This window comes from Toxorhynchites rutilus, chromosome 3 (genome assembly GCF_029784135.1).
Source record: "Toxorhynchites rutilus septentrionalis strain SRP chromosome 3, ASM2978413v1, whole genome shotgun sequence".
NCBI lineage: Eukaryota > Metazoa > Arthropoda > Insecta > Diptera > Culicidae > Toxorhynchites > Toxorhynchites rutilus.
The window spans coordinates 90995691-91021435 of NC_073746.1; the positions used below are offsets into that span (position 1 = coordinate 90995691).

Consider the following 25745-nt stretch of genomic DNA (forward strand, 5'->3'; position numbering starts at 1 on the left):
ATAACAGTATAAACAGTTGTCGTTGAAAATAGTAACCTAGTAACCTTTATGCATATGCTTCCGCCAGCTGGTTCGGCTAATGTGATTCAGGGAGTGCTTTGATCGTGGAACCGCCACTGGCGCATAATTTGCAGCTTTGTTTCTTGTGCTGGTTCATAACGACAATCAACCGTGCCGGCGAAACTGTAGTCAATGCTTAGTGTTGTTTGGATACCATCTATGTAAATAAGTTCAAACTTACGGGATACGTCCGAACGGCAATTCTGACATTACGTTTTACCTTCCACTTCACTTTCCTTGGTCAGAGAGTGAGAGCTCTTTGTGTGATTCGCTTGTTTTGCTCCCTATCTCTATCGCTCAGTTTGGCATTCACTGTATCGCTGACGACGGTGGTCGGATTCACGGATTCAGAGTGCTAAGGACCGAGTTCAGAATCAGTCACGTGTCTGCTGGTGTTCTTGTTATCGAATCGCCAATAACAAATTCATTGCCCTGTGAGGAGTTTTGCCAATTCATTAAGTTGTTTGAGCTACGTGACACGGAGCGTGTTCAACGGGAGAAACGGTGTTTTGGAGTGAAGTCGGGTAAAAAATATAAAGCGACACATCTTTGGGATACGAGATTCGTATGCCCCCCATTGGCTACTGGTGTGAGTGCTGCTCTACTCGGAGTAATTAGAAGTTTGAGCGCTTTTGTGTGTTGTGCTCGAGGGGTTTGAAGGTCGGAAAGCGTGAAAAAAGGTGCTGTGTCGAAGGATTGGAAACGTGGAGAATTTTGCGACCGAAATTGAAAAATATTGATCCCCTCAGCTCAGGTGTTGTTCCCACCTAATTTCTAGCGCAGAAGTGAGTGGACAATTCGTTCTGGGAGGAGAAAGCAAAGTAAAAAGAAGTAGATTCAGTCATTCTCTCCCTAGTGTTCGAGAAGAGTAGTGAGTGGGTTGTGTAATTTCTGGCAATACAGGGGAACACTGACCCGCGAAGAGCGCAATTCGAAACAGCTCGTTTCTTTGATCCCATAATTGAAAGCAGGCTTTACGTCGTAAACTAAATCAATCAAGGTACGTATCCCCCCAACTTTGTGTCAAACTTCAAATCACCCTTTCTTTGAACACCTAGACTGAAAGTCCCTTTCTCTGGTGATTAGTGCGTCGCTCTAAAAGTGATTTCTGTGCCTTAGCTTAGTGATTAATACTAGCGCATCTGAATCGTTGTCTTCTCCTAATAGATCTATACAAACCTCTAACATCTTAACCATGCGTGTGTGTGTATATATTTAGCGAGTGATAGAAGAAGTTCTGCGAAACAGCAAACTCCTCCCTCCTGTGCTATCTTGCACGTTTTAGACTAGAAAGTGGCTGTAATATTTAGTCTTTTACACATCGGCGGAATGGTCATAATCGCGCCCTGGTTTATGTGTGATTCCAAAAGTTTACTGACGACATACGGTCTGTTTTGAGTATTGACTTTAGGGTATTTATTTGTCTTCGAGCGTCGTTTCGCTGTGTAAACAAGTACTATCATGTGATTACATATCCCTCTGTAGTACCATGGCAACGATTAGTCTAATGAGTTTCTGGCGAAAACGCCGCTCTTCGAGCGCATAAAGTTGAGTTGAGCACCGTGATTGCACAAATTCAGCGAACTCCGAGGATTCTATTCGACAGTCTACAAAGGAACATAGAGGTGAGGGTGTAAATCAGGATTCACGTCTCTCTTGCTTCTGCGAAATTCAAGAGATAAAGTACTGATCTTATGGGCTTAGTAGGCTCAACCTTTTTGTTTTTTAATTATAACTTTCTTTTACAAAGAATGGTTTTCGAGAGGTTGAATAATTTGTCGAGGTAGGGGAAATCATGGAAAAACCGATACTGTGGGTAAAACCAACACCCCATATTTTGTCAGTTATAAGCAATTTTTTGAAAATGTTCCAATGTCCCCTGTACATACTTGTCATTTCTTAAGTTTCGAGGTACCTCACATCCGAGATGAAGGATAGAAGGTGAAAAGATTCACGGGTTTTGGGTGTGTAAAACTTTGATTAAATTAGTAGCCAGGAAGATAGGCAGTTCACATACTAGGCATACCTAGTCAGTTACTCAAATGGTACAAAATTGAATGTGTCAACGAATAACGTTGAAAGAGGATATACAGAAACTAATTACGTTATTTAATACATTTTTTGCGTTATAAAAAAAACAGAACATGTCACGTACTTGAATGTCTATTTTTTTTCTTTGATTTATTCTTATATCAGAAAAAGTATTCTAATGTCTACTATGTGTGGATTTTAGAGCAACTTCATGGAAGTTTATCTCTTGTCAGCATCTGTAATTACTTTTTTCACAAATAAGGTGCTGAACACTTCATACGTCTAAAACTAAGACGCAAGCGGAAAACTATTCGTCTCAATCTAGGTCATACGGAGTTAATTCAATTTATTTTTCAAATGCATTTTACATGGAAAAAACTTGCAACCTTTTTTTCCCATGCACTGTCAAATGTTTCTCCGTCAAAGGAACAAAAGATTATGTGATTCTAACTTTGTTCATTTACGTTTTTGGTCGACGTAACAAGAAGTAAAATCAGCCGGGTGCTATGATTGATGCTAGGATCGTTGGCCAAATCTCAAGCAGAACTGTCAGTGGGATACCCAGTTCATGTGAAAACAAAGGGAAAATGTCAGTGGGATACTCAATATGTTGGCTTCTGTCAGTTCAATAGGGGTTCTCTGAAGACGTCACCCGGGTGAGTAAAATTAAATTGAAATTAAGTTTAGAACACCTCAACATTACTAATGTTTCAGTTTCTGCTAAAATGTCAGTTGGGCCCTTATGATTTTGAACGCTAGCATTGATTTAAGAAACATAAACTAGTTCGTTCAATTCATCTGCTTATTTTTACTTTCAATAACAACACTTTTCCTATTGAATGGACTATTATAAGAAAAGTAACATACATAAACAAAATTTGTAACGTCACAGATTTAAAAAACTTCCCACCACCCATTTTCCAGTAGTTTGTGAGACGGTAGGTTGTGTTGTTGCTTATCATTTTTTTCGAAAACACTGTTTTGAAATTTCGAGTCCATTCGGGGTAACACCGACACCTGGTTTGCGTTTCACAGACAGGAAAAATGCATTCTTACTTTTTGTAGATGCCTTGTGTTTATGTTCGACAGACAAAACGGCAGAGATGAACTGATAAAACAGCCAAAACCAACATTGGATCGGGCAAGTCAATAAAAAAATTCAAGGGATTGTATCCGAGACACGACCGCTTGGGACGTAGGACTACGCAATCTTTTGACGTAGAACTACGTCTTTCAGGAAGGGTGCCATATCAGAAAACAGGTCACGTTTCTATGAAACAAAGTCAACGTTAATAACTATTTTCACTGTGAACGAATTCTCATGATTTGCATACCAATCGAATCGGAAATTACCATACCAATCGAATCGGAAGATTTGTTTGATATGCTATACATTACAATTCGCTAATCTCTAAATGGTTTAAATTCATGGAAACTGGTTTAGTAAGAAAACGTGAATGTTTGAAGGTATTGATAACAAAAAACAAATTTTGGGCGAGACGAAGTTTGCCGGGTCAGCTTGTGATTCATAAATCCATTATGATTTCCAACCGTGCGAGAAGCTCCATCAGTCGTAATGGATGCTAAGTTTTATTGGAAATTATGTTTTAGTGATGAAGGACTTGGACGAGTTGTATATAAAGGGTGTGTCACATCAAATTGCATCACGGAAAAAACGCTGTAGAAATTCAATTTTTAGGAATTATATCTTCAGCTTTCGCTTATAATCAGATAAGAGTGTATAGATCACGTTGGCCATGCTTCACTGTAAATTTTTCGTAAATTTGGAAAATGTCGTCGAACGAAAAAGAGCGTCGTGAATTAATCCTGTGCACTCATTTCGAGAATCCGGAGTTGTCACATCGGGACATCGGTAAGATGCTGGGAATCGTCCAATCCACGGTCAGCAGAGTACTAAAACGATACTTCGAGAACCTAACCATCGACCGAAAGGTGAAGAACGGCAAAAATGGATGCTCCGTCAGTGAAAAAGATCACAAGCGCGTAGTTAAGCAGTTTAGACGTGATCCGAGAAGTTCGGTCCGGGATGTCGCCAATAAGCTGAATTTGTCAAGTTCATTCGTCCAGCGGACCAAGCAGCGGGAGGGCCTGCGTGCATACAAGGTTCAGAAGGCTCCTAACCGCGACGAAAGGCAAAACATGGTGGGGAAGACGCGAGCCCGGAAGCTGTACACCGAAATGCTGACGAAGCCGCATTGCCTGGTAATGGACGACGAAACCTACGTCAAAGCGGACTTTCGTCAGCTGCCGGGCCTGTTGTTCTTCTCCGCAGAGGACAAACTCAGCGTTCCGGAGGAGATTCGCAAGCAGAAACTATCCAAGTTTGCCAAAAAGTACATGGTGTGGCAAGCGATCTGCTCTTGCGGAAAGCGGAGCGCCCCCTTCGTGATGACCGTCACGGTAAACGGGCAGGTTCACCTTAAGGAGTGCCTACAGAAGCGCTTACTACCACTATTGAAGCAGCACGAGGGCCCGACCATCTGCTGGCCGGATCTCGCTTCGTGCCACTATTCAAAGGACGTGTTGGAGTGGTACGAAGCCAACGGGGTCACCTTCGTGCCAAAGGAAATGAACCCGCCCAACGCGCCGGAGCTTTGCCCAATAGAGAAATATTGGGCGATTATGAAGCAGGCCCTCCGGAGGAACCCAAAAGTTGTCAAATCGGAGGCGGACTTCAAGAGAAAATGGATTTCTGTTAAAAAAAAAACTACAACCTGACGTTGTACAGAACCTTATGGACGGGGTAAAGAGGAAGGTGCGAGCATACGGGCTTGGGCTCGAAGTATGAATAAAAAGAAAATGCCAAAAGTTGTTTAATAGTTTTTATTTTACTGTCTAAAATTTTCAAAAGGATCGGTCTACTGGGCGAATTTCTACAGCGTTTTTTCCGTGGTGCAATTCGATGTGACACACCCTTTATATTTCGACATGTATTTTGTACCTTCATTGATGTAAATTTTTTGAAGATATCTTCTTTATTAGACATATCATGCAAACACATCCTTATTGATATACATAACTGTGCGGTATCAGTTTATTCGTTGAGTTGTACTTTTTGCTTCTGTTCTACTTGTAATTGTGTTGCTTGAAAGCGACTTTTTTATATTTATATCGTTTCAGATTCATTGTGAAAATTTTAAAATAATAATTCTCCTGATGCACCAAACTCCTTTCACTATTTTCAAAAGGTTTAATATGGTTTAATAAAATTTTAATTTGCTTCAAATTATGCAATTGTGGCTGTTTTCGACTTCGAATTCGATCTCGAGAAAACTCGAGAAAAAAAACTCTGTAAAACATTCATTTGAAGTCAACGATAGTTTCATTTTATTTTAATATTTTTTTGGGAACGGCTCCTTTTGTACATGACGAATTTTAGTAACGTGTGAATAACAGACAGCCCGGCGATTACGAAAAGCTACGCGGCCAACGGTCCCTCGCGGTCTACGCTTTGGCCACTACTGCGCTATAGCTTCTCCTCTCCAGCATGCGTTCTTATAATGCACCTTACGGAAGGAACCCGGTTTTTATATTTATGCAAAACCTATGGCCTCAGAAATGTTGTCCTAAGAGGATTTTTCGATATTTGATTGGAAAGTTACAGCCAAAAGTATGATGCCACCTCAAAGGATATAGTTTAGCTGTACGCATTTTTAAAGGCGTTTTTCTCGAAACCATGTTGTTTTTCAGCTGGCGGTATCGATGTATCAGGATCGATATACTGGACTGATTTAGCTGATTTTTTTCAGCATGTAAAAATAGATTATAAAGATTATAGATTAAATTAATAATTTAATCTATAAGCTTTAATTATAAAGATTATAGATTGTAAAACGTTACATAGCCGTTTTTTATATATATAATTTTTTAAATGGTTTATGAGCTTTCAAACAGCGATTTCCAAGAAACATTACTCATTCTTAACAAAAATGGCCGCCGTTTTCGGATCTTCAAAATCCCATTTGTGACGCTCTAATTGGTATTGTTCCAAAGTTCGTTCGTTCGTTTGTTCTGCGACACCCCGTTGTTTCAGAACCGATACCATCAGTAAGGTTCTATGGTGGATAGATACATCTCCATCCTCAAATTTCAGTATAACTCGAGAATTAATCAATCAAACGGAACCAAACTTGGCATGTGGAGGTTTTAGGGTGCAATAAATGCTTCTATGATGAATAGACACTTCTCCCACCTCTCTAAGGGGGGAGGGCTGCCATACAAATGAAACACAAATTTCTGCATAACTCGTAAACTAATCAAGCAAGTGGAGCCAAATTTGGCATTTAAAGGTTTTAGAGGGCACGAAACGTTTCTATGGTGTATAGACACTCTTCCTCCCTCTCTAATGGGTGGAGAAACTGCCATACAAATGAAGCATCAATTTCTGCATATCTCTATAACTAATCTAGCAAATGGAACCAAATTTCACGTGTGAAGGATTTAGGGGGCAGTAATTGTTTCTATGGTAGTTTGACAATCCCCTTTCTTTGAAGGGGAGAGGGGCAGAATAACCCGAGAACTAATCCAGCAAATGTAGCCAAGTTTGGGATGTGAGGGTTTTAAGGTACGAGAAATGTTTCTATGATGGTATGACACCCCTCCCTCCTCTGGAATGGAGAGGGGGTCCCATAGAAATATTACACACAAAACTTTGAAGGGAAATGGGAAAATTCGGAAAATTCAATTCCCATATGTTCTATATGACTTCAAATTTAATAGATCTTTGAATAGCTGAAAATCTATATAGAAGAATCAAAGAAATATATAAATCGTAAAGGAGTATATTTGGAAAATTAATTAAATCATTATTGTTGTTATAAATCAAAGCATTGTTGAGTATGTAGAACATTCATACCTGATTGAGATATCAGCAGAAGATTTTTCGAAGATTCCTCTTCGAAGATTGTCGAAAAGCAGTGACAGTCGGAAGAAAATGCCTATTTGTTTCGCATCATTGTTTTTTTCACAATGAATAAATTAAAAATTGTCGAAAAAATGAGTATCAGGAGGCTTTGCTGACCCACATTTTAAGGAAATCTGCAGCTGAGAGTAATCCTTTGCTTGTGGGATTGTGAAGTGAAAGGGGTGCTTTGTGCGTTTCAAAAGTGACTCAAGCAATAATTTTCAAGGGCTTGAAATTATTGAGATTCATCAAAAATACATGAAATTGGGTGCCACTTGGAATGCGACCCATAATGTTATGAAAAAACAAAAACAAACGAGAAATAGGTTTTGCATCGAATTTTTACTGTTGGCGAAGTCATTGCTATTCAGGGTCTTCAACACCAGAGCAGATAATCAATGAAGTGAGATTAGAATCAAAAGAATGTTTTCCATGATGAGTTGTTGTGATCGGGTCACACTATCACGATTTTAAATACAAAAATATTTGTAGCAGATTTTACCGACAGGCGCGTGTAGGTTCATTGATATGGAATGTGAGTGTAAATACAAATTTAATCGATAGTATAAATCACTATAACAATATCAGCAAAAAATACTGATAAGAGCATTTCACCTGCAAACGTTCATATTCGAACTGGGGATCTGTTATACATGTTTCTATTTTTGTTGTCAATTATCAATCGCCAATCGGTTGAGCCAAGTGATATGGAGTCAGATGAGACACTGGAATGGTGACAATTTATGCAGATAGTAGAACACGTTGGGCAAATAATGTATCCAAGTCGCATCCCAATTATTAGTAAATGTTGTAACTCGTAATTTCAAAATAAGTGAGGAGATTTTATGAACAACGCAAGAAGACTAAGTATGTTTCAACGAGAGCTTCTGGTTGAGAATCATTTCAACTATCTTCCGATAGTAGGGAATCAATTCAATACATTACAGGCCCTCCAGTATGTATCTTAATAACAAAAGTTCGTCAAAAACAATTAGAATCACAACAAACCTCAGCGATATATTTATGAAAAATTTCATGAAAAGGCCATCACGATGAATAGTTTCGGCAAACTTTTCCGATATACATTCGTAACAAATCTTTCAAAGTACAAACGTTTACAGTGGAACAACTTTACGAATCAATCTCTCTAACAAACTGTGGCTACAACTCCATATCGATTAATTGATCCATAATTGGGGCAATCAATTGTCTAAAAAAAAACAAAAACACTTTTCGTCATCATTACATTTCGTACATCATTATCGTCTCTTCTCATCTACATAGATTATCTTGTCACCTTATCATTTAGTGCTTGCTTTAACTGACGTACATTGCTTGTCGTGTCGTGTTTTTCATCGCTCCGCTTTTCCGCATTACTCGATCTAAGTGTTCATCATTAGGGCGAAGTCACGTCACGTTTTTTAAGGCCGTCACGAAATAAGGTAACAGAGTGAAAAAACCTATAACGGAACATGAATCAGACCTCATTATAATTGCCATCCATTAAACATGTATAGGACAGCACTACTATTACGCTTATATCGGTCTGATTCGACCAAAAAACATTCCCCATTCATATGCGCCACCCTGCCTGGCTGTCGTTTGCCAGTTTTGGGGCTGATGACAGGCGGCTCCGTGAATATTTCATATGAATTTTCAGCCACGTTTTGGGCATTAGCTTTAGTTTTTGCGCTTCCGTTGTTGATTTTTTTTTTGAACTCCAACCATACTACTGTTAGCGATTGTGATTTCTACCGGTTAAAAAAGGATATATAATTTTTCCAATTCGGAATGGATTGTGCTGGTGCTAGTGTTACCAGGACAATAGATAAACTTTCAATAATTGATAAGCCGGTTCCAGTTTAGGTTCACCTTCTTTACGATGATTGACATACGTACTTGCGGTGAAAGTAAAAATTAGTATTTAGTTGGGATTTCTATCTTCTCGATTGTATTCCGAGTGGCAAGCTCAAGGATACGTGTGAGCCAGTGGAAGACGGAAGAAATCTCTGATGAAAAATCTCCGACCAGGACGAAAATCGAACCCGGAATCCTCAGAACGATAGGTGTGTGACTCGGGTGTAGGAGCAGACACTATTTCGATACATATAAATATTCCGTGTGCTCTTTTGTACGGGGTCTCATTATGTTGTTCATATTTTCTGTAGTTTTGCCAAGACTTAATCGCATTATCCACATTTTTGAATGAAAAAATTCGATTTTTCGATTTCGATGTTTGAGTTTACTGTCATCATATTGATCCATTCATAATTTAGGCTTTCTTCAGAATATTGCCTTATCTTGGGCATTTTGAAAGTGTTCATCTCAACACACTCAACACAGAGAAACTTTATCTCTGCTATGTGCAAAGGACACCATAAACAAACTGAAGCGCGCCAAGCGGTTGCCATAGAAATCATGTGGACAAAACAACATTAGTGAATTGGATAACTCATGATCAGAATTGATTTCATCAAAATGCGTTAATTTAATGGTTTAGCTATGTAAATCTGATACAAATGGTGTGCAAGCATGATGTTTATAACATTTGTAAGTGTTATAATCCAGAAAAGGTCTGAATACGTGCCAAATAATCATCTGGTGATTGGTTAAAAGTTAGCTCAAGTGAGGGGCGCATTGACACTAATAGCATGTGGATTTTATAATCTTTTGAAACATGTGGATCCGTAAAAATATACTATAAAACTACTGTAAATCATGAAAAAGACGATATTATTTATATGTTTTGAATTATTCGAATACCTAATTCAGCACAGGTGCGTTGAACTAAAGCATTGAGAACAGTGGACGAACCATAATCATATTTTCGACTGGACAAACCAAAATAATTTACTTTATGTGATTTGGCTTCGCTTGCCAGTAGCAAAACTTTCTCCACTAAGGATGACAGCTGCGCTTATCTCGAGCACAAGAATGAATCATCAAACAATTATCGTCAAATGATTCTACAATAAAAAAAAAACATATCAGGGCGACCAAACTGGTAGAATGGCTATTTCAAAATTTTGGTAGCATTATAAAATAATATCCGCAGTTATAAACAACCGACTTGAATTAAATTACAGCGTAGTTCTACGTCAACAACGTGGTCGTGTCTTGAACACAACCTCCTATAATTTTTTCAAAACCTCTACTCGTGATTATCCGTATTAAATTACCTAACGGGCAATTCTGGCGATATTTTTGAAAAAATCAGTGTTTTCGGACTGATTAAACCAGCGCACAAAAATGTTCGTTTTGATTTCGCGAACAAGAAAATGTAAACAAAGGCGCGGATTGCGTTAAACCATTCGAATGTTCTGGTAATGGCTATCATCGAGTGGGCTATGTGGAAGGTAATGTTTACTGAAAAAATATATGACGTCAATTCACCATTCCTAGTAAAAGTAATGGTTTCCGTTTTAACTATTTAGGAAAAATTAAAATTTGAACCACTAATATTTTAGGCAGGAAAAAATAGGAATGAATAAGGAATGACATTTTTTCTATCTTATTATCTCAATGTTTAATTTTTTATATTATTTTTTCATTCAATATAGTTTAGAAAATAAATAAAAAATATTTTATTTATTTCATAGGATTGGAGAAAGTTTAATCGAATTGCTGTTGTTGTTTTATGAACATATTTTCTGAACCGAACTCATCTACTTTACAATTATTCAATTCAGTGGGTGGATCGATCAAAGCTTAGTTAAATATAATTAAATGCATACTGATTATGTTATTAGATGATTACTTAAATGATCAATCTTTCTTTTGGAGTTCAATGACTGCAAAATACAGGAAAAGTGTTTCTTGTTTTTCAATGGTACCTATGTTCCTAGAAAAAATTCCGTCGCCTCAACGTAGCATTTCTTGTGTCAAATTTTTTTAGGACTTAGATGGGAATTCTCTGAGTGACACGCTCTAGAATACGCGTTTTGACCAGCATATGTACAAAATTTCCAAAAAATCGGAGAGGGTCGGGTCAACTTCCAGTTTATTTGGCGCGGAATTGCTGGAAAATCTCAGAATGTTGGATACCCTCAAAACCCATAATTTCAACAGATTGGATCAAAAACTTCATGAAAACTGAAACTGAAACTTTCCAAGAGCGTTGCTAACAACTTGATCAAACGACTAGTTCTGTACGCAGACGATAGTTGCGCATAGTTATTATCGACTAAAAATAAATCATAAAATAAGTTACATAACTTTTGTTCATTACTGATGTTGTTTATTGATGACGTTTAAGATTACTATAGAATAACAATGAAATAATAAACTATACAAAAATCAATGACTAATTTCTGACTAATAATTTGACTTCTGTGTCATACAAACACCAAAAATTTACTATTATTTAGAGAATATAGACATGAATATATTTTATTGCTGGGGAAGAACAATCTTCAGAAGCTTTCCCATTAACTGCAATTAATTGAAAAATTACAAAACAAAATGTATTTGGTCGCAGTAATATATTATAAACAGAGAACCAAGTAAACTCTTTCGTTTCAACACAATTCTGAGTTCTAAGCAGAAATGGAATATTATTTTCGAAAAAAGTGGCGCGTGTGTGTGTGGCGGCTGTCTTCAATGCTTCAAGCCTTTTCGATGCTGGTGCTTCCTTTTCGCCTTCTTCGATGGATTCCCTTTTGGCCTTAGGGGGAATCTTTAACGAACTCGGCGCACCAATGCCAGTTGTGTACACAAACAGGCTCTTGGTGACACCGCTCATCATCAGCATTTCATGATGAACGAAGTCAGTTTCGCAACAACAACGATAACATGGTCCAATCGTTGTATAATTACTGAGTGGATTTCCGTGTGGATTTTCTCCAGACTCATTTGTTTAGAAGTCTGTGTTAGGGAAAGACACAGATTCCAGCGATCGTACATCAACCGCTGCGCAATCATAACTGAGTGGATTTCCGGACGAGCACTCGTTTAGGTACATATTTGTGTGGTTTAAATAGCCTGTCTTAAAAGCAATTTTAATGCTATTGAAACAAGTTTTTGGATCAATGATTAACAAACATATAACGCATAGACATTTTTTCTTCTGAATGAAGTGTTTATCATACCGTTTCGTTCAGTTGTTTAGGAACGTACGGTTTTCGAAACTTTGAACTTACACCCAGTATAGAATTGAAAAACGTAGTCCTACGTCATAAAATGTCCGAGTATCAAAAAAAGACGCAATGATGAAATTTACAAATTTTGAACAAATATAACATGCTTTTATGGAATTCTGTGGTTCATAACTTACAAGAATGCCCTCTAGTTCTCTAGGAACGGCAATTTTTCATGTTAGTAGTTGAAATTATCATCGTAAGCACTTAAGCTTCGCATTTAGATTTATTACGATGAAACATATATCCGCTAACTATCCGTTTTACGGCCATTTTTCAAAAAATTTCAATACCGAGTGAATGAAGAAAATCAATAATTTCTCATTAACATGAGATGAGCCATTCCACAAAAGCTCATAAACACCAGTTTTTCAACAGGCGAAATACATTATTATTATTACTTCGAAAATTAAAAAAAACGATAACAAAAAATGATTTAATATCGAAAAACGATTCTTCGTAAACCATGCTTCAGTGAACAGTTTTCTACTGTAAACTAGATCTGCTAGAGGTTACCTGTAAGCAAAGAACCGACTGAAAACATTAGCAGACCTTGTCAATTGTGAGTATTGATGAGCAATATACTTCTGTATACTCTATTGGTCCGTTTCAATTTTAAGAAGTCTGACTTGAACTTTGAAAAAGTCCAAAAACGTTGCAATTAGATTATCGTGAAGAATTGTTTATGTAATCTCATTCAGATATTTTTTCAACGCGGAATTATCTCATATATAGAGGAGAGACTAGAACTTGTAGTTTTGATATTTCTACAAGTGGTTTCGAAATTATTCATTATCTGATGCTGACTCAAACAGTTTCTTTTAAATCGAGAGTAGTGTTCCTTTTTCTATACTGGTATTATTGTACGATTGTATATACCGTACGATGTCTCCTGACGATGAGATTCTGGTTCTTCAGCATGAACCTTCTTCCACTTTTCCGTAACTGTCTGTCTGGAATTTATTTAATGATTAGCAGAACAATAAAAATTCCAACTACTTTGCTACATGGGCTGAAAAGTCCTGGGATTTTTTATGAAAACAATCGTTCATGGGCAAATCTGTATTTATTCCTCAACAAAGTTTCCTTCGAGGGCAATACACTTGGTATAGCAAGTTTCCAACATTTCGCTTCCCTTTCTGTAGTACGAAACGTCTATGTCTTCGAAATATGCCTCAGTGCCACTCTGCAGACTGCCTGTTGAATTCAGGAGTGTGGTAATGGATGCACGTTCCATCCATTGTCACAAAACGTCGAAAAAAGTTCACACGATTACAACGCCAATCGGCTGTTGCATCATCAATGCGCCGCTGTTTTTGGTCGACGGTTAGCAAACGCGGCACCCATCATTTTCAAAAAGCCGTGCAAAATGTATCCCACTCGTTCTTTTGAAATGCTTTCGGCCTCAGATAACTCGCGTAACTTAAATTTAATCGAATCGATGCACTTGTTTTACGATCTCTGGATTCGTAGCCTTTTTTGGCTTAGGGATATGCAGACAGGTCCAATTGTCTGAAGTAACAGAAACTGCGATTTTTTTGTTTAATGTTTGCTTTAATTCTAATTCATCAACTCTGTTATAGATATCAGGTACAATCTGTTAAGAAATATGAATGCGATTTGCAATTTTAGAAGTATTTATGAAGTAAGCACCCTTCCTATGATAATTAGTGGTACGTCATATGGAGTAGCCATTACTACATTAAAATAATAATAACATTGGTGTCTTTAAAATCCCAAAACAATTTTTAGGTGTTATTCTGTTGATGTCAACGATGAACATGGGCAATGATGCCGTTCCTGCTACCGAGCTGAAATCGGCATAGAAATTCTAGCCATTTTGGTTATCGCTTGAAACTCTTCTGGATGTTGGTATTCGAATTTCAAAAAATACCAAAAATATAATTGGATCAATGGAGCAGGAATATAGAAGAACAATTTTTGATAATCCAAGTTGGTGTTATTAGCCACGTCCTCTCTGTCACTTATGGTCAGAAACTGTTTTGAAATATCGTTCCTACTGTTATTTATGACACGGTTATTTTGGCGCAATTATTCTGCAATTACTTATTTTGGTTATTAGATTTTCTTTAGGTAACAATTTTCAGTGTAACATAATTCCAATGTAATCCGATTTACCGATAGAGCAAACATCAATAACAGAAGGGGCATTCCCAAAAATGACAACATAATCCCGGTTTTGTTTATATTTGAAGCAAAACTTCTACATTTGAACTACTTGTTATCAGATAGCAAACCAAATACTATGACTAATTCGTTCCAGCAACACTGCATCCCACTAATCGGTAAACGTCATTCGCCCTACATATAATACACGAATATCCTTTCCGGCGCTGTTACGTCGAACTGCCGCGCCGTGTGTGTATTGGTAGTGCTAACACGGTGGCGCTTCTGCCAAACAGCAATGAGCAAGCGTTTTCTCACAGCAGGTTTTTCCTCCCATCGACCACCCCAAAATTTTTGCTGCGACTGTATGGGTGCTCGCTGAGCAGCAGCACAGAATTGGCTGCCACATACCGACTGGAGCTGTCATTCTTACGAGTATCCTTCCAAGTATCCTTTCGACAGAAGGCCTTGTGCAATCGTTACACAACTCTCGGGGGCTTCAAGCCAGTCTACTATCAGCTAGAGTATCCTTTTGGTTGTGCCACTGGAAATTAGTGCAGCCGTTCGGAGTAGTGCAGTTCTTGAGAGTAATCCATTTGTGATAAGAGCAGGAATTGCGAACTGAACTAGATCAAAGGTAAATATTGCACTAGCTTTTTCTGTGGTTCATGATTGCCACTCTCGATGTGGCTTTAATATGGCTTTCATAGTGTTTCTGATGGATGAAAAAAAAACCTTCGTAGAGTTCGATAAATGTGCAGCATTGTGTAACGTTAGTAGCTTCTGCAAGGCGCTATGGGAAGAACATTCCTATCTGAAATTCCTACCACTCGATGGTTACGGCTTCCTAGTTAACCAACTAAGCAAACGACATTGGGAAGCATTTGGTTCCGTGAAAACGGGGTTTTCCGGTCATCGAGCAGGGTTTTATGTCACGGAAGGTTACATAAGAGAACAATCGGTCAGTGGACCCGCACACAAAGATTGTCTCGGTGCCCCACAGATTGATATACACGCACTAAACGTCGTGAATGGTGCATGTGTCACAAGTGTCACCACTACCACCGCGGATGACTAGAGTAAAAACAAGCAGACATGCTGACAGCAGTAAACGAGTCCAGGACCAGGATCCCATGCAGCAGCAAAACATCCGAGGGAAAGGATCGATTGCCAAGTGTTGCTGCTGTTACCAATACCACTGTGCTGTTCATCCTTTCCGTATTTTTATTCTGACGTTTGTGAAACGTGACTTGGAGGAAAATTGTTTTGACTTTTACGTTCGACCCAGCGGCGTTGGGGGGAAATGGAATCCCGTTGACGTAAGCGAAATGGAAAATCAGGACATAGGCTGACAAAATTTCGGTTGCTTATGATTGTGGCTGATGAAAAAATGGTCGAATGTTATTCCTGTTTGTGGAGCTAGATGTCAATCGATTTGCTACAAGATATCGCTTCGCATGTGCAAGTAACAAGAATCATCTGATTGATACTATTATTTTGTTTGGGATGTTATGTAACTGGTTGCATTTGTAGTTGCGTTTTTTCGCTCAATCGATTGTTCTCAGGATAAATAGTAATCGATGTACGATTCATATCTTACGGATAGAATTTTGTTTGCCATTAAAACAATTTCTGTGAATCAGAATGTGAAATATTTTTCTTCTGATATTTCTAGGACAATAAATGTGTTGTTCATGTTTTGATACCAACTAACCGCCGGTAATATCGATCACTTGTTATGATTTCGAATTTTGTCGATTTGGACATCGCTCCAGATTTTTGTTTTTATGTCGTTGACAAACAAGAAAATTGGAAATTATGATTATTGAGAGCCATTAATAGTAGATTTCAGGGAATTTATTTGAAACTAGCTAACCCGGCAAACTTCGTCCCGCCCATTATTTACTTGATTAATTCTCGAGTAATGCAGAAATTTGTGTTTTATTTGTATGGCAGCCACCCCTAAGAGAGGGGGGAGGGGTATCTAACCACCATATAAACATTCATTGCACCCTAAAGTTTCCATATGCCTAATTTGGTTTAATTTGCTTGATTAATTCTCGGGTAATGCAAAAATTTGTGTTTCATTTGTACGGCAGCTCCCTCTAAGAGAGGGGGAAGGAGTATCTTAACACCATAGAAACATTTATTGCATCCTAAAACCTCCACATGCCAAATTTGGTTTCATTTGCTTGATTAATTCTCGAGTAATGCAGAAATTTGTGTTTCATTTGTATGGCAGCCCCCCCTTTGAGTGGGGGAAGGACTGTCTAACCATCATAGAAACATTTATTGCACCCTAAAACGTTCACATGGCAACTTTGGTTTCGTTTGATTGATTAATTTCCGAGTAATGCAAAAAATTGTGTTTCATTTTTATGGCAGCCCCCTCTAAGAGAGGGGGAAGGAGTATCTTATCACCATAGAAACATTTATTACATCCTAAAACCTCCACATGCCAAATTTGGTTTCATTTGCTTGATTAATTCTCGAGTAATGCAGAAATTTGTGTTTCATTTGTATGGCAGCCCCCCCTTTGAGTGGGGGAAGGACTGTCTAACCATCATAGAAACATTTATTGCACCCTAAAACTTTCACATGCTAACTTTGGTTTCGTTTGATTGATTAATTTCCGAGTAATGCAAAAAATTGTGTTTCATTTGTATGGCAGCCCCCTCTAAGAGAGGGGGAAGGAGTATCTTATCACCATAGAAACATTTATTGCATCCTAAAACCTCCACATGTCAACTTTGGTTTCGTTTGCTTGGTTAATTTCCGAGTAATGCAGAAATTTGTGTTTCATTTGTATGGCAGCCCCCCCTTAGAGAGGGGGGAGGGGTCTCAAAATATCACGAAAACCTTCCCCGGCCCCAAAAACCCCTACATACCAATTTTTATGTCGATCGGTTCAGTAGTTTCCGAGTCTATAAGAATCAGACAGACAGACAGACAGACATCACTCCATTTTTATATATATAGATATATATTTTTATCTTCAAGTCATCATTCTGTATGAGAACTGCACATTGAATTTAATTAGTAAAGAATCTCAAATTTTTCTATTCTTCATCCAAACAACAATTTTCAAACGATATGTCCATTTGTTTACATCACAGGCTTGCCCATTTTTTGGATCGAAAAATCTTTTTTTCTCGTTCTATGCTGAAAGCACAGAAATCTGAAATGTGAGTATTCTTTGAATGACCGTAGAACAGAATGTACATTTAGTTCCCAGTCATGAACTTGAGAATGCCATATTGTTTTAAAGAATTGTTTGACGATCTTGTACATTATTTGCTCGAGAAAAACCATTCATGACCATTCAAAAACAAGTTTTGTAAAAAAAAAATCAGTTCATTTATCCTTAAAGTGATTATTATATGAATCATTGATATTTCCTCAAGTATCAATGAGTGTAATATCTCCCACATCCCAACACAATACAGGTCGGTCTTGATAATATACAATTTTAGACTCGATTATAAACAGTTGAACTTTTTTTTAAGCAAAAATGAATTATTTCAACGTTAAAGTGAAAATAAATTGTCTATTATGAGTACAGTGAAGTGAAAATCGTGATTTTGGTAGATTCTAGTTCAAGATTCACAAGAAATTGTGTAAAATGAGCGGATTTAAAGAGGATAGGAGTTGGGTGTCAAAGAACGAATTGTAGATCGATTAGAGAGTTTTAATTTGGTTGATAGAAACTTTCAACTTTATTATGGATTTTTTGAAAAAAATAAACAACATCACCATAACTGAACTTTAAGAACCACTAACTTTTACTTTTTCCCCTTCTGAAAAATATAAAAAAAAAATTCTTGACCCGATCATGTATAGTGAAAAGAAATCGGAGACTGTATATTATTAATAATTGTATTAAATTCTTCATTTATTATCTAAATTTATATCATCGCCTTCAAAGTAGGCCTTTCTCTGAAGTAATACTCTTTTTTACAACGAACAATCCAGTCATCGATATACTTTTCATAGCTGGATTCAAAAATTGCCTTCAGTACACGCAGCGAATTCGTTTTTATGTCTTCAATGCTGTCAAAACGGGTCCCCACGAAGCAGTTTTTTGAGTTTCGAAAATATGAAAAAGTCAGACGGGACCATATCTGGAGAGTACGGTGCTTGTTCGATACATTCGTGCCATTTTTGATCAATAATTCGTTCACAATGATCGATTGATAAGCTGATTCATCATCGTAGTGCAAAATTCAAGTGTAATTCTTCCACAAATCTGGCCATTTGCCACAAATTTTCTCTCTCAAACGCCTCAGCTTCAACTTTTCCGCACAAGAAATTCTGTTCACAACACGAAATTTCACACAATATCTTTTTTTTATAAATCGTACAGGCCTCAGTTACATAAAGTTATGGGAGCTAAATTCTATAATTAATTTTAGTTCTAACGCATATTTACAATTTAGCTTATTCTGCGGTAAAAAGGATGCGGAAGCCGATTACTCGCGAACAACTCGAGGTTAGTAGGGTGACAATTTTTTATCAGGGAGAGGAAGAGACATAAGGAGGATTGGACAATACAGATGATTAAACACGGAGATCGATAGTTTCGAGGAAAAGATAGATTTGGGACATGTAATCAAGGTCTAATTATTCCAACACATCCCGCACCGGCACACTGGGTTGTTTCCCTCGAGCCCGTGTAACTACCTTTTTTGCATCACAAATCAAGTTTTCGTTCCACTTTATATGGACGCAAAAATAAGATTGTGTACGCAGGTAAAGAGATTCATGTCATTGGGAGTAGAAGTGTGGATTAGAGTCAGGTTGAATGAAGAGACAGATTTGTATTCATTAGTCACGTAATCATTTACTAGAATAGTTCATCAGTCATCCTCGCTCTCAACGCTGGTCAATCGATTTTCTAGGCAATTCATATCATGTTGACGGCGAATGCCGAAGTAGTCCTAATTGAAGCGAGTCTACTGAGAGGAGAGTCGATTTTAATTTTTCATTTTCGAAGATTTCGGACCCTGATGGATATTATGCAGTTTAGGAAAGTATAGTCGAAAAATGAATAATTTGAGGCTTGCAATAGATATTTTAAAGTTACAGATTCCGGTACAGATGTTTGAAAGAAAAAGTACAGATGAAAAAGATTCCGGTACGGATAGATAGATGTTGCAACACTGGATCCTTCCCTGCAGTTTTTTTGAGTTATTATAGAGACTTTCAGTCTTAAGCTGATTCGTCTTTTTACCATCCCTAAAGTACCCGTCTACTGCTGCAATATTAAATTTAAAAAAATCATGTAGAAATCTTTTGTGTGTTTGGAACAAATGAAAGTCGGATGAAGCCAAATAGCGAAGCGACTAAATGTGCCACGCTTCTTCAGTGGCACTAAAGTTCCTAGAGGTACTTCAACGAAGTATTTCGTAATTTTTCGCAAAATTGCTGCGGATTCTTTTGTACTCGCTAAAAAAGCGGGCACCGTGTCGTTATCGTCACCGACGATCCAAGTTAGCTGCGAGAATTTTCGATGTCATTGGGTCTTGTAAGGACTATCTTGTACTAAAGACTACTTAATTCTAAAATTTCTATAATGCTCTGTAATGTCGGTAAGAACGGGGCTTCTCAAAGTCCTGCGTTGACGATGCGGTAGTGTCTTGGGTTTTCCATACTTATCCATATTTTCTTCTTTTATTCAGCTGTGCTAACTTCTATTCGAGGATTCTCAGCAGTACTTCTCAATCGACCGCAATTGAATCTCCAAAATTTCGGTACAAAATTGACATCTTTTGTCTCGGGCTGTAGATATGCGCAATGACATGAAGTCAAATCCGACTGGACAATCTTAGGACCGTTGTGTGACTTCAGAAGTGGAAGAAGTCGCATTTGGAGACACAGCAGACCTGTTCATAAATGATGTTAGTTGTCACGAAAGGTGCGTCTTTCGTCTTCTGCACAAACGGATCACTTACCAAAACATGAATTTCTTGTTAAACCTCCATATTTTGCTGTTCGTCGAGGTTTAGTGCTCTCTGAATCTTAAATGTACGGAATCCAGCGGTTTGCTTTTTTCCAGTGGTTCTTATTCCTCTGATCAGTCAGCAGTAATCCAAACATTGTAGTACAATAGAAGCGATGTTGTTTTTGATAAAATCGATTGAAGGATTATAGGCAGGATTACTGTTGGATGGCGCTTTAATACTGATGTTATTGAATAATCAATAATGGATCAACTGATACAAACATGATTACAGATAAAAAGTACCCAACCATAATGCAATTCTCGTATTTACTCAATCGATAAACTAATCATTCAGTATGGATTTATCTCCAACCCAAAATCAACCAACTGCAATGCAACATGAGGCTTTCTGCGAAACTAGATTTCCCCCCACATAGATAATCCACAGTGTGTGCCTGCCTCTAAACCACATTCACGAGCCGATATTGTCTTTTTCCTTCCACTTGCACTCTAGTGCGCATTCGAAATTAATTTATAGTTTGTGCAATTCAATGTCGCATGACACTAGAATTATTCTAGTTGTGGTTGTCGTTGTCGAGTGAATGTGTGTAGCGATTCTCGGTTTCTCGCCACAGCAAGTTGCATATTTATGCGGCGAATATGCACCACTTTCAACATATTGCTGCTCTGGCCTCCACATAGACAGAGAGCCAGCCAGCCAGTCAGCCAGTCCGTCGGCAGCCTGGGAGTCGGCAGAATAAAATGATAGATCAAACCGTTTCTATTCGAAGTGGCGCCCTACTCTTGGTGCAAATAATGCAAGCCAGTGAACTGCGAAGAACACATAACATACGGAGGAAAGAAATATGAAAAAAAAAACAATTCGTGATGACGTAATGATAATTTCATGTAAAGATTATTCCAAACACGAACGGAAACACAGTGTTTGGGATCATTGTCACTCGCGAATGTACGAAGGCCTCGACTTGAAGTTCATGACGACCGCAGCTTTACGAACTCACCTACCCTGCGTTCGGAGGAAGTGACACTTGCGAAGTTTTTGGGGGAGGTGGAAAAACCCCACTCCGACTATTATTATGTGATTCTTCATTGAAGTGCAAAGAACCCGCACCGAATGTGGAGGAAACACTAGTACGATGATAAGCTGCGGTCAGATGATAGTGGCCAACGGATATTAGACCCATTAAATCGCTTGGTTATTGCATTGAAGCAAACCAATTGCTGCTGTTGCTTCAGACTACATAAATTTATGCTCAGTGGCGCCAGCCACCACAGTCGCGTCTCTTCGGGGCGCTGTTCTCACCCTCCCAAATTGTGTTAGCTGATGAGATTACGCTATGCGTACGAGCTCCACTGAACATACCGTCTTTTTGACAGCTAGCGAAAGGGCTTTTCAATAATAAAATTATAACTCCTACGTTCTTATGCTTATGAGAAAACGCGTGTGGGTGTATGCGTTGAAAATAATTGATGTGCCTTTTCTGTATGCTAATTCACTGATATAGGATGTCATATTTTTTGTCGCTTATACTGTTGCTTCAGAAGAAAATATAGGGAGCAGTGAGCGTGAGTTCTGAAAATTGAATCGGTAAGCAATTTATTATTGCCAGAAAAGTTATAAGCTTGCTGAAAACGTTGCCGAACAAAATGGGTTCGAGGAATAAATTTCTTCGATTTTTTCCTCATAAAAAAAATCTAGCCTTCGATGTGATATTCAGTCCGCTACAAAGTTTAGAGCTAAAACATAAATTTTACATTTTACAAGATTTGTACACAGATTTGCATTAATGCAGGAATCCTGCAAAATTTCATAGTAACTCTTTGCTATAAACCAAGCGAAATACCACTGGAAATACTTGAGAATCGCAATCCATTCTCATTGTAAAAAAAAAACGGTGATTGGAATTTTCAATGATCATTTATGATTGATATGGTGGAAGATTGTTTCAAATTTATTTCCCATTGGTACATTCTGCCATGTTGAGGGCAAATTACCGACACCAGGGAGACGAATCTCATTTTAACCCACATACTACATACGAGGGCAGTCCGATAAGTAATTAGCCTACAAAAAAAACCAAAAAATTTGTCTGCAAAGTAGGTCTCCATGGCGGCAACGACCTCCTCATTTGACTCAAATGTCTGCCCGGCGAGTGAGTTTTTCAAGTTTGGAAACAACAAAAGTCGCACGGGGCCAAACCTGGCGAATACGGTGGGGCTGCAGTTCGTAGTGCAATTCGACCAATTTGGTCGTGGCGAAGGCGGAATTTCAATTTTTCTAAAATCCGCGGACACGCCCGCTTCCACACACGGTCAAAACAAAACTACGAGTCCGATTCGGCTGAAATTTTGACAGTAGCCATTTACGAGAATGTACTACACACTAAGTAATCTCTCTTGCGATACTTACACCATCGGGCGACGAGGCTAAGTACTTATCGGACCGCCCTCGTAAGTTGGGGCAACAGCTTGACTTCGGTTCCGAAGAAAGACGTAACCAAGAATTCGTTGCCTAGAAAATCGCAGCGGCCCCACGCCTGTTTGGGAGGGAGGCTGTTCCGCTAATCATTCAACTATCCGCTATCCACTATAGAAAATGGTGAGTTTTTGGTTTTATCTGTTTATTGGCCTCTTGGCGAAACGAGAATAGAAACAGGTGCTGAACCATCTGTCAAGAGTTTTTTTTTAATCGGACTGGAAACACGCATTTAAAACATCTGTCTGAGGATCTGATGATTTAAGAATTAGAAAATGTAAAAATCTGTTAATCTGAATCCGACTCTGAATCTGATTGTTGAATCTGAAACTGGAAACGGAATCTGGGATCTGAATGAAGATCTAGATCTGGAATATGAATCTGGAGCAAGAATCTAAATATAAAATATCTGGAATTGGGAATCTGAAATCTGAATCTTGAATCCTGAAATTGGAGTCTTGAATCTGAATTTGAATCTACAGTATGAATTTGGAATCTCGAGAATCTTGTTTCTGATGTAATATATTCAAATCAGTTATTTTGTATCTGGGAAAGGTAACTTATTCACGGCTTTCTTCGGCTTTCAATCAATCTGGATTCGTAAAATCAAAGAAAAAATATATATTTGGCTCAAAATTTGAAATTTGGAACTGTGTCTAGGATTAGTATTTAAAATTAAAATTTTTATATCTGTCTCTGAGATTTCAAATAGAATTGAATAGGTAATATTGTAAACAAATCTGAGTTTAAATTTTGGAGTTTTTGGCCTATAGTCTGAACTGAAAAAAAACATTTTGGAACCTCTCAGTATTGAATTAATGCTCGCTTACGAGTAAAAATAAAAATAAAATATCCGGAATCTGAATCTGGAATCCGAATCTGTAATCTGGAGTCTGAATCAAAAATTTTAAGCTGCAATTTGTAAAACCACTCTGAAATCTAAATTTGAAATTAGAATCTGAATATTATTCTGAATTTGAAATCTAAATCAATGATCTGAATTTGGAATCTAGAAACTGGAAACTGAATCTTATTTCTAAATACTAAATATATCCTTGAATCTGAAATTTTGAGCTGGAATTTGAATCAGGAATCGAAAATGGAATCTGAATCTGTGTCTGAACCTGAATCTGAAATCTCAATCTGGAACATAAATTTGGAATCTGAATCTGGAATTTGAACTTCAAACTGATAATCTGAATCTGAATTCTAACTCTGGATTCTGAAATTCTAATCTGAATCCAGGATCTGGAATCAGACTCTGTAATATGAATATGAAACCTAAATCTGGAATGTGACTCTTGAACTTGAATCTGGAATTCGCTTCTGAATCTAGAATCTAAATCTGAAATTTGGAATCTGAATCTAAATATGCATTTGAATCTGAACCTTTATATGAGAAACTGATGCTGAATCTGTAATCTAGAATCTGAATTTGGAATCTGAAATCTGGATCTGGAATGTAATTCTGGAATTTGGAATCTGAATCTGAATATGCATTTGAATGTGAACCTAAATCTGAGAATCTTAAGCTGAATCTGGATTCTGCATTCATGCAATTTTTATTGCATCTTCTATCAATATCTGAGAATCTAATTATGAAATTTAAATCTGGAATCTGAATTTTGAATCCGAATCTAGAATCTAAATCTGAGGCTGGATAGAAATCTGACACCCAAATCTAGGAATCTAAATCTGAAATTTTATCTGAGTTTAAATACGAATTTGAATTCTAAACTGAAAATCTGAATCTGAGGTCTAACTCTGGAATCTGAATCAGAATGTGAAGTCTGAATTTGAAATCTGAATGTGGAATTTGTTTCTGAGTCTGGAATCTAAATCTGAAATTTGGAATCAGAATCTAAATATACATTTCAATTTGAACCTCAACATGAGAATCTGAAGCTAAATAAAAATCGGAATCGGAATTCTCAGAATCTGGAATCTGAATATGCATTTGAACCTGAGAATCTGAAGCTGAATCTGGAATCTGAATCGAGAATCTAATTGTGGAATTTGGAATCTGAATCTGAATATGAATTTGATTCTGAACCTAAATCTGAGAATCTAGAGCTGAATTTGGAATCTGAAAGTGAATCTGAATCTGTAGAACCTTAATCAGGAATCTGAATCTGACATCAAAATCTGGAATCTGAATTTGAATCTGATCTGAGTTTGAATATGAATCTGAATTTTAAACTCTAAAGAATCTAAAGCTGAATCTGGAATCTGAAGTATGAATCTAGAATATAAATCAGGAATTTGAAAGCTGAATCTGAATACGCACTTGATTCTGACTCTAAATCTGAGAATCTGAAACTGATTCTGGGTTGTGGAATTTGAATTTGGAATTTGCAATCTGAATCTAAATATGCATTTGAATTTGAACCTAAATCTGAGAATCTAAAGCTGAATATGAAATTTAAATATGGAATTTGGAATCTGAATATGCATTTGAATATGAGCATGAGAATCTATATGAGCATGATATGAGCATGAGAATCTGAAGCTATTTTTGGAATCTGAATCTGGTTCTAGAATCAGAATGCGACTCTGGAATGTAGAATCTGAATCTGAATATTCATTTGTGTCTGAACCTAAACCTTAATCTAAATCTTAGAGTTTGAAGCTGAATCTTGAATCTGGAAACTCTCTGCGATCTTTAAATAAATAATAAGGATTCGAATTCTTTCATAATTTTTTATTTCAAGATTTAAATGATTTGTCCTCTTTGCGATGGCTTTCATTGATAAATAACTCAAATGACAGATGATAGTAAAAGTGATCCTTTGGGAAATGGGGAAATATTATCTGGCAAAACTGTCAATGAAAGACAGCTTTAAAAACTAGTCCAGCGGAAATTTATGTTCAGTAGCATTGATAAAGGTGATTTCCGCGAGTGAACGATTAGTGGTCACACGAACCGGGGTAGTTTCGAATTGTACCCCAGATCATGGCAGATGAAAAAACTGCCAGTACTAAAAGACGCGTACCTTTGAACCTATCAATCAAGAATATGTGCGATACGAA

At 37.5% G+C, this 25745-nt stretch overlaps 1 protein-coding gene across 9 annotated transcripts in view; it reads left to right on the plus strand.

Moving 5' to 3' along the window:
• LOC129779604 (protein NDRG3) overlaps positions 1-25745 on the plus strand; it is a 171883-nt gene that overhangs the window by 29205 nt on the left and 116933 nt on the right. For 3 of the 9 annotated variants that reach the window (XM_055787173.1, XM_055787175.1, XM_055787179.1), the window contains exon 1: positions 359-1060. The exons of 1 other annotated variant lie outside the window; for it this stretch is intronic. The gene's annotated coding sequence lies outside the window, so the exon portion shown is untranslated. Of the gene's footprint in view, positions 1-356; positions 1061-25745 lie in introns of those variants that run through there. 5 more of the 9 variants (XM_055787178.1, XM_055787174.1, XM_055787176.1 and 2 more) reach the window with 3 other exon arrangements.